The following is a 9,849-nucleotide window of genomic DNA, read 5'->3' as shown; positions in this document are numbered from 1 at the left end:
ATTCCATCCATCTTGAATTTGACGTCATCCCACACCAGGGATGAGGTCATCGAAGGGAACGCTCGTCACGTGCGCAGCGCTGCGATTGGCCGGCGGGGGAGCGGGGGGCGAGGCGCTGGCGCGGCGGGGAAGGAAGGGCAGCGGTTTAGGGGGACGGGGGATTCCCCCCTCCCCCACAGGTAGCGCTGCGGCCGGCAAAGCCCTTTGGGGCGCGCGCGGGCTCGGCGCGCCGCGTGGCAGGGGCGGCCGCCCAAGTGCCAAGCGGAGTCTCCCAGCGCGTCTCCGGCTGCCCTCCGCTCAAGCCCCTTTCTCCTCCCGCCCGCCCGCCAACGGCTGGGCGCGCGCGCGCGGCAGGGAAACTGAGGCAGCCGCCGGGGGCGGGCGCGCCCAGGCGTTCCAGGGAGAGGGGACGGGGCGCGGGCCGGCACGCAGCGCGTGTGTGTGTGTAGAGGGTGTGTGTGGGAACACACGGCCAGGTCCCCGTCGTGTGTGTGTGTCTCCTCCACCGAGGACTCCTACCGTTATGGAGCCGGTGACAGTGTCGATAGATGTTGGTAGGGTGCCGCTGTGGTAACCCGCACCATTCGCGCCCCCCCTCCCGCACCGGCCTGGGCCCTGCGTGCCTCGGGAGGGTGGTCTGTCAGGGGAAACCTCTATGGACAGTCTTAATCTGTAGATTGCCTAATTTAATAGTCTCTTTTGTTGTGTTTTAGTTTGGTTTTGAGTTTATTTTTTTTCTAAATGTATTTATTTTAATCCATGGTTTTCCAAAAGGTAGGGGGAACGTCCAGCATGCTCAATAAGAAAGGTCAATACCTAGTGGCCTCCTCACAAGCGAGTCCACCGTTCCCTTGGTATTAGCGGGAGGGCACATGCCCTGCTGCTGGTGGGTTTTTGGCTCAGACTCTCTGTCGCTACCGTACTCGTTCGTCTTGATGCGATTTGAAAAATTACAATGGGGATGATCATCGCTTTGGGCGTGCTTCCTGTTGAAATGATCCGCTCTGAATTAAGTACCTGAATAGGGCTTTATGTGTCAAAATACAAGTATTAAAATAGAAATTTGAATTACAAGGTTTCTCGTGGTTTTTTTTTTTTTCAAAGCTAATCTGGCTCATTATCTTTTCATTAAGGACAGCTCGAATTGTGGAGATTAACATCTAATCCACATACACATTTTCAAAGTGTGCTTTTAGATATTCCAGCTAAGTCACAAATACTCAGAAGCAGCTGCTAGAATCTCTGTAATGTTTTTAGTGCTGCGTTTAAACCTTTTTTTCAAGGGTTTGTGGCAAATGGACAAAATTGTAAGCAAAATGGTGATGTACCTCACTAGGTGAGGCTCTTGGCTCCCCTTTTCAGTTGTAGATTTTGTCATTGCTAGCTCTTTCGGTGGTTTTGCAAACTTGATAAGCTGCCTGTGAATGGAATGAGGTTTTTTGTTCATAGACTTGTGCCACTTGCCTCTTCTGATATTAGCATGGCTGTGTGATGAGCCAGCATGAAAACCAAATGAGCTGCTTGGTTTAATCTGGAATAGTTCCCCAATCTGATTTGCTGCACAGGTACACAGACAACTGCTCTGGTACAATAGGCCCATCTGTGGTAGTGGGGATGAACAACTAGGAAAGCAGCTGGATCTGTTCGTATAAACCAGTTTATGGCAGTAACACTGGCTGTTGTGCCAGCAAAGCATTTGTGAAACTGACCTGTTCTTGTAAATCTAGCAAGGCCCTTCTAACCATTTTCTTGTGTAGTCAGTTATTTCTCATCCCAGCAGAAACAAATTGGTCTTGCTTAACCGATTTTCTCAGTTGCGCTTCTCCAAAAGGAGAAGTATCCCAGATGGAGAACCTCTGTGCTGGAACTACCTTGTCAAAAAAAAAATCTGTTCTCTAAGGTGAGTAGACAGGTGTGTTTAAGTATGTCTTACTAGGCAGGTATTTATTATCAGTATTTGCAATTAATCAGTTTCCCTAGTGAAAGTGCAGCCCTTAGAATAGAGCCCATGTAGTGGCTTGAATAATATTTGTACCAGACGGCAGCTCTTCTCTGTAGTTTTTATCTTAAGCAGATGATTTGGGAAATTTTTTAATGTAGTTCTCAAAGATTTTGTGCTTTGAAGGAAAATGGGACTCAATCTGACTGTTTTCTGATTGTCTGATTGACTTGGTGTTATTAAAGTTGTGCGGATGCTTTAATTCCCTATAAATCAGATTCTTCTTGATTCTAATGAAATCTAAGCAAAGAATTTGTGCTGTAGAGATATTTGAGGTTTAGCTTGTCTCTAAGTAGGTTAATTTTGTCAAATGCACCATTCACAATTATTTGAATACTTTCTCATTCTTCAAGAATAGCTTGTTCATGATTTTTTTTCAAACATTTCTAATTTTAAATGCTTTGATGGAGAGCTTAGTTTGATACATTTTTCATCTATATGTATGTGGTTGCAGCTGTTATTGCCAGATGCACGTTTGTGGAATATAAGGTTTGTTTTCTGTTCAGAGTATCCAATAGCTGCCCAGATTAACTTTTGATCGTGCTGACCAAATCACTGGAATTTTGTTCAGAGCAGAACCCTTAAGAAACGTAGAATGTAAAGCAAAATTATTTTAAGAATATGGATGTTTATACATGGACTTTGTGAAAAAATCGCATGTGAAAACTAAAACACTTGTATTGGTTGTATGTGTAAGTATGAGAAGTTGCTACTTTTTGTGATGCAAATATTGTACTACAGGGCCAAGTTGTATAGTCTGAATAGTTGTAAGTTTTTTTAATGTTAACATTTGCTTAATTTTCAATGTAAAAATAGTTGGAATAAAGTCATATCCCAGAGGCAAGCTGCTGTTTTCTAGGCCTGTAATTTCATCCCTTTTTCATATATATAGACCCCTAAAAAGTTCTCTCTGAAGGTTTAGACCTTGTGTAATTAATTTAAAATAAATTACATTAGGTTATTTTTTTAGAGAGCCTGAGAGGTATCTCAGATACCCTTAAGCACTCCTCTATTAGCAGCTGATAAAATAATTTTTCAGAGAACAGCTTGGTTTGAAAGGAGAGAGGCCAAAGAAAGAAGAATGCACCTCAAAAGAATTGTCATACAGTCTAATTTTTTTTTTTAATTTCAGTGAGGGAACTTTCACTAGGTGTAGATACTAAAATTTTTCGTCTTGGTACATTTTCTTCCAGTCCCATGTCTGTTCTGTACAGAGGTTTGTCCTGTAGTTTGATAGCAGCAAGACTTTTTAGGCTCCAAGGTTCTCCTGTAGCTGCTGTAATGGCAGAAACGCAACCCCCGACCGTCCGAATTGCATATTTGTCTTGTTTCCCACCAGAAACTCTGGAATTACTGTTGCCAAGGTTGTATTGCAGGGGGAGAGAATTAATCAGTAAGAAACTGTGCCCTGTCTCAGTTGGCCCTGAAAATCTTATCAGTTGCGCAAGCACTTGATGCAGAGGGACCAGCGATGGCTGTTACCCTGTCCCTTCAGATAGCAGCTTCTGTCCCAGAGCTTCTGGGAAGAGACGCACTGTGTTACTTCTGATTGCTGAAAACATGTGAGTTGAACCTGTTCCTTTCAGCCACCTTTGGATGCATCAGCTGTTTCTGGAAACATTAGTGGTCTAACTTTATTGATTTCAAATATTCTGCCAAAATGCAGGTAGCAATGATTTGCCAGAACACAGATGCAGAGTTTTCTACTGGTTTCTCATTGCTGACAGCTGTGCATGGAAAAAGGTGCCTGGACTTTATTTTTTTTCTTTTTCCTAATATGTTCGTATGAAACTTTCCATAACTAGGTAAAAAGAAGTCTTGCTTCTCCTGGTTAAAACCTGTCCTTTACCAGGTCACTAAAATACGGACACTTGCCAGTATCCAGAGAGACAACCAGACAGTAAGACACACAATGAGAATATTACAAGAATTGCAGTGTTTCCATAACCGATGTGAAGCAAGGTACACATACAAGACTCTTTCTGAAAATCTAAATTTCTGACCAGGAAAATAATTATAAGAACAGTTAACTGCCTTCATCCCTGATATTGCTGTTTCTGAATGCCAAGCCTTGAGCTTTTTTAGCTGTCACTCTCGTTCTTCTGCAAATAGCACAATCTAGTTAATATTTTCCACTCTGAATCCACATGCCTAACAACTCGCGTGGTTTCAGATAAATGCTGCCAAACAATGACAAGCAACAAGATAACATTGCCCTAGAAAACTGCTAAGTAGTAGTAAACCCATAGCTGCTTCAAAAAAGGATAGTTCCACAGGTTGGACAGTGATTCAGATAAAAATACACTACAATTATTAAGGCATGCGTTTTCTGAAGGGGCAGAGGGTCACAGTACCATGATTGTTGTTTAAAAACAATGAATCTTCATTTGGAACTAGTAATCCATTTGCAACTACTTTAAAAAACACATTGATAAAAAGCTTCAGAAGCAACTGAAACACAAAATCTGTCACAGTACAGCAGATAGGACACGATTTCATGTTATCAGTTGTCACAGCTCTGATTAACTTCAGCTGGAGTTTGGTGTCTGAGCCTTCTAAAAATAAAATCCTGAGTATTCTGATTACAGTAGAAGTGTGTAAGACAATGTTAAAAGGCAGCTTTGATTTCCTAGTTACAAGTGGGTGCATCCTGGCTCTTTATTTTAGGCAAACTGTATGGAAAGAAGTTCAGGAAAAAGAAAATAGAAAGATGGATGATACTGCAAGCATATTATGTCCACATGCTAACTCTGAACAAGGAAAAGCAAAGAAAAATGAAGTGTCTTGTGCTTGTTATAAAAAAAAAAAATGGTTCACGCTTTTGTTCATATTTAGCATAGTTTATTTTCGAGAAGAAGAAATGGAATGATAGTGCATTAGTACAATAACTATGTTTGATGTCCAGTTTTCCTGTAAATGTAGCTTTAGAGATCAAGTTTCCTGGCAGAAAGTACTCTGATTGTAGCCTCAGTTCTCTAGAAGGTTTATATAAGTGAAATCAGAGAGCAACAAAGAGCTATTGGTGCTACAATATATTTTAAAAGTCTGCTTGATGCTTTAATTCCCCAGTATCAGTTTGTCCTCAAACAACAATCCTAGGGGTTAGAGATTACATAGAGGTGGAGTAATTTTTAGAGTTACAGCAAGTGCATTTGTCTTTGTGCATTGCTAAGATGCTGGAAAAATGTAAGTAGAATCTACGTTGAGTAGATTATTTTTCTTCTCAGAAGACTGTATCCAGGCGCTAGAGGTGATTTGTAGTAAGTTCTTGACAAGTAAAAAATGCCAAAGTTAGGAAGTAAGCCTATTGGCTTGCTGGAAAATTGTGTCTACATTTCATTGTTCCAATAAATAGTGCCAGAAATGTTATTCTAGATGGTATTTTTTGATTTGTGCATATGCACAACAGACTGCTGTTGAGTCACCAAGACATTTCATATATGATGTTAACATACTGGTTCTAAGCATAAAAGACGTGTATTTCAAGGAGAGGTTGCAATTTATAACAACTTTAAACCTATTCTTGTGCTTTTCTGGGCATTTTAAAGACACGCCCATGATTTGAGAACTGAAACTCGCTTTCAGGCCATGAATACAGAAATACTGTCCTGTAACAACTGTGGATCAACTTTTGCATTTCTATGGCCCGTGCCGTCTCACTGATGTCATCTCCGTACTGATTTATTCATTACTGACTACAAAGTTCAAGTGACAATGTGAAAATAACAGAGATACCAGGATATGGATATCTTTATGTTCAGGCTACTGACTGAATTTATTATTGTAAATTCTACACTGTCAAATTAAATTGTTTGCATGATGAGTTCAGACACAAAAGAATAGGCATTTATTTAGTAAATGTTGCTTTACAGTTCTGAAGTAGATAAACAGTGCTCCAGAAGAGGTCTTTTTGCATGACCTGCTTTTCTGTCAATTTAACACTCTTCCTCCCACTTTGCCTGTGGCAATTTGTTATATATGAGCTAATTAGATATGGACGACAGAGAGGCTGATTGCTACTCCAGTACAAGCATCGTGCTTGGAGCCTATCTGGCTGCAATGTGTTATATTTTAGGGATTTGGTGGGTGTTTACATGTTATATGTGTTTACACCATGCTATGAGTACATCATTATTAATGGTGAATACGAAGAGGCAAAATTTGGCCATACTATTACACAGTTCTTTTCTCTTCCCTCAATTATACAAACATTACCCAGAGATCATAGCTCTGGGCCTCACATGATCAGTGCAACTAGAATGTCTACAAGACAATTACAGGGCAAGTATTTCTGGTTGAAAACAACCCTGATGGTAAAATCACACACATCAGCTATCCTGTTTTGTTCGCCAGATTCTTCTCAATCTGATGACTTCTTACAGCAGCTCCCTTGGTGTTGTCATTGGCTTTCTTGGGGGGCAGAAAAATAACACAACTTATTTAAAAAAATCCCCGCTGATGGGCATAATATTCAGAGTTTTAAACATTGAAGACCTAAGGGAGATCCCTACACAGGCTAGCTAAACAGCAGGTCTCTTGCCAAGTATCCTCATTTGGCATCAAATTTAGAAAGATCTGGGGTCAGTGAGATGAAAGTGATAAAAGAGAGGACCTCAGGCAGTGTACCTCAATTCATTGGTCTGACCTAGGGTTGTATGGTGGTACAGATGCATGTGGACTGTACGTGTGTCAGGGCACTCTGTCTAAGCATCAATTTTGTTGCAGCTGTGGACTTCTACCTTGCAGTTAATGTAGACTTTTGGGCAGTCTGCAGCAAAGCCTCAGCTATAACGAAATGTCAAAGTATAACGCTCTGTGTGACATGTTGCCACAAGGTACTGAGTATCTGATGTTTTTCTGCACAAATTATGAAGCTAAAGAGCATTGTTGCAAAAAGGATAAAGGTATATGGACAAATCTGACTTCAAACTATTTTTTAGTTTTGTACTTTATGATATGTGTATGTTTGAAACATTGTTTTCTGTACTGCCCAAATGAGTAGAAGTTTCACTAGCTATGATATCTGATGGCTCAGGACTAGAGAAATCTTCAGTTGATGCTGGCCCCTAGGTTGAACTTGGCTTTTGGGTTATGCAGGTATATTTTGGTGCTGGGTTAAAAGATGATGGCACTTATCAGATGCCTAATTAAAGCACAGAAAATACTGAGTGTCTGAGTGGTGTAGAAAGACCTAGCTATTGCATTTCAGTATATGTGGCCATTCATTCTCCTTTAACATCTCCTTTTGTTTCCAAAGTGGTATTAAATGGCAGTTTCCCGTTGGAGAGAGCCTGGTGAAAGTACAAATTTCCCTTTGTATGTTGATGATGGAGGTAGTCAAAATGGGAAAATGCAGAGGGTGCCGTGCTGCCAGAATGGCATATGCGGGAATTACTGCTGGAACTTGACACACTCCCAGGAGAGATTTGCATTTTCCAGGCTAGAGGAGAGTGTTGGCTTGAGTGATTTAGAGCAAGTCTTAAATCCTGACATCAGTGGTTGAGGAATCTGACCCATGCAGTCTTGTCAATGGACTCTGGAGTTACTGAAGGGGTGTATTTGTTCCCAGGAATTTGCAGAAACATATGATGTGGAACAGAAATTCTGTCCTCTCCTCTTTGGCAGACTGCTCAGCTGCCTGGATATATTTTTTCCCTCCCTTCAGCTGGACATTTTTTCATTTAAATAACGGCTGGAAAAGTTCTGGAAATATGTGCAGACTCTCTGCATTTGAAACTTTCTCTCCATTGCTTCACAACTGCTGCAAACCTACATTGTAAAGAGAGCTAGTCTGTAGTCTCAACTTATTCACTGGTACAAAGCTGACTAGGAGGAGAGAAAGTGAGAGAGGATTCTGTAATTTATGACATATTTGACATCTTCCTTTAAAAAGCTGATAAATTGATCGTTAGTTTATTTTGTTTTCTCAGTTGGCGTTGTCACTCTTGGGGAATGGCTGGCATGTGTGGTACTTTGAATGTTGCCTAGCATTTGTGTAGGAGACCTGCAGACCCATCCATTTTAAACTCGAGCTTGCAATAGATAAATTCTCCACTGTACCCTGAATAAAACTGTAGTAACCAACACTGTCTCGTGGTTTCTGTTGGCCAAACATCTTTGAAAGATTGTATCTGGAATTATTTTGCTGTTAAAGCTGAAATGACACGCTTTCTTCCCTTGTATGTTTCATCATTCCCTCTATTTTAGGTTAGATGATTCATCTCTGCATTAATGCTTCTGCATTTTCATTGCCTTAATTTGGACTTTCGGAGTTATTACAGTCTTTTGGGAATTGAGAAATGGTATTTCTAATAACATACAGATTTTTTCCCTTCCTTTCTTCCTCCCTTCCTTTCTTCCTCCCTTCCTTTCTTCCTCCCTTCCTTTCTTCCTCCCTTCCTTTCTTTATCCCTTCTGTCTTTTCCTCCACTTTCCTTCTTTCCCCCTCCTCATGTCCCTCAGTCCCAGGTTGTTTCTTTCTTCTTGTCTTTATTGCATTACAGCATTTCAGGAAATGATTTGAAGGGGTTTGCTTACTCTGCTGCTAAAATGTGGATTATTTTCTTTAGTGATGAATTAACTCAGAGGAAAGACCTCACGGCATTTCATGCGGGTTCAAGTTACAGCCGGGTACCAACAAAAACCCTTGCAGGCAAAGGATGTCAGATGTTCTGGACCAGCATGGTTGCAAGTGTTTCAGGTACTATGTCAGCAGTTACTGCTACTCATTTTTCAGCAACAAGTCCCACTGCAGAGTGTGACATGGTTGCTTTTCTTCCTCCCCTAGCCTCTTCCCACCAAGATGTGTCTTCAGCCACCAAGATCAATTCTCCACCCAAGTGTTTATAAACACAGGGGCAGCCATTGCTTCTGTGTACGGTGATTAAAAACTAGACACCACCTAATTGCATCTCCATGAGCCTGTTAGGGGCAGCTGGTGGGTATGGAGAGGGAGTTGCAAGTATTGCAGTTAACTATAGTTTGACAGGTGACTGCTTGCCACCTGAGCTGAAAAATTGGACTGGAAACATGTTCTTAGCCAATGGTGAACAAAACAGGATACCACTAAGAATGGCAAACGTGAAAGTGTTTAATATTTAAAAAGACCATCTATGATGCCGAATTAATAGATTTGTGTTGAAAGATGATATATGCATTTACATTTTGAAGGAAGCTCTTGAAAATTAAGTCTGGTATTTTAAAATTCTGAAGTTAAAGAGGACTGTTAGGATCATGTAATACATCTCTACAGGTAAATGGTCCACAAAGCCCTTCATTAACCCTGCACTGATTTTATAGCTTCTAGTAGAGCTTGAAGACTTGAACCTTTCAAAAATCACCTCCTCTTGAATTTTCAAAAGCCAAAAAATTAGGAAAGCAAGGACCATTTCCCCTGAAAATGTCCTAAGCAAAATAGGTAATTAGTGTGATAGCAAGAAAGCCATCAGATTTCCAGGACTGGAAGCTCTAACATCAAGAAGGAAGATGAAAAGGCAGTGTTATTTTAACAGAGAGGGTTTTGGTGGCTTCCCTGTCCTCAAGACTGGGTTCCTGTATGGAGATTGTGCCACAGCACATATATGTGCCTGGCACATTCCTGCAGGTGTGGTGGTATGCCCAAAGTCTATGAAGAAGCTTCAGCAGGGAACTGACCCTCATGGATCATCTTGGAGCTCTAATAGGGCAGCCAAACTCTAATCCTGTTAAACTGCACAGTGATTGTTGTCACTTGATAACTACAGATTTTAGTAAACTAAAGAGATTTGTGGTTTTTAATCTGCTGAAATTGGTGGATATCTTTTTAGCTTCAAGTATGGGCTCATTGGACTGAAACCTAGGCAAAACTTTGC

The sequence above is a fragment of the Colius striatus genome, chromosome 1, assembly GCF_028858725.1.
Source record: "Colius striatus isolate bColStr4 chromosome 1, bColStr4.1.hap1, whole genome shotgun sequence".
NCBI lineage: Eukaryota > Metazoa > Chordata > Aves > Coliiformes > Coliidae > Colius > Colius striatus.
This window is presented reverse-complemented; position numbering follows the sequence as displayed.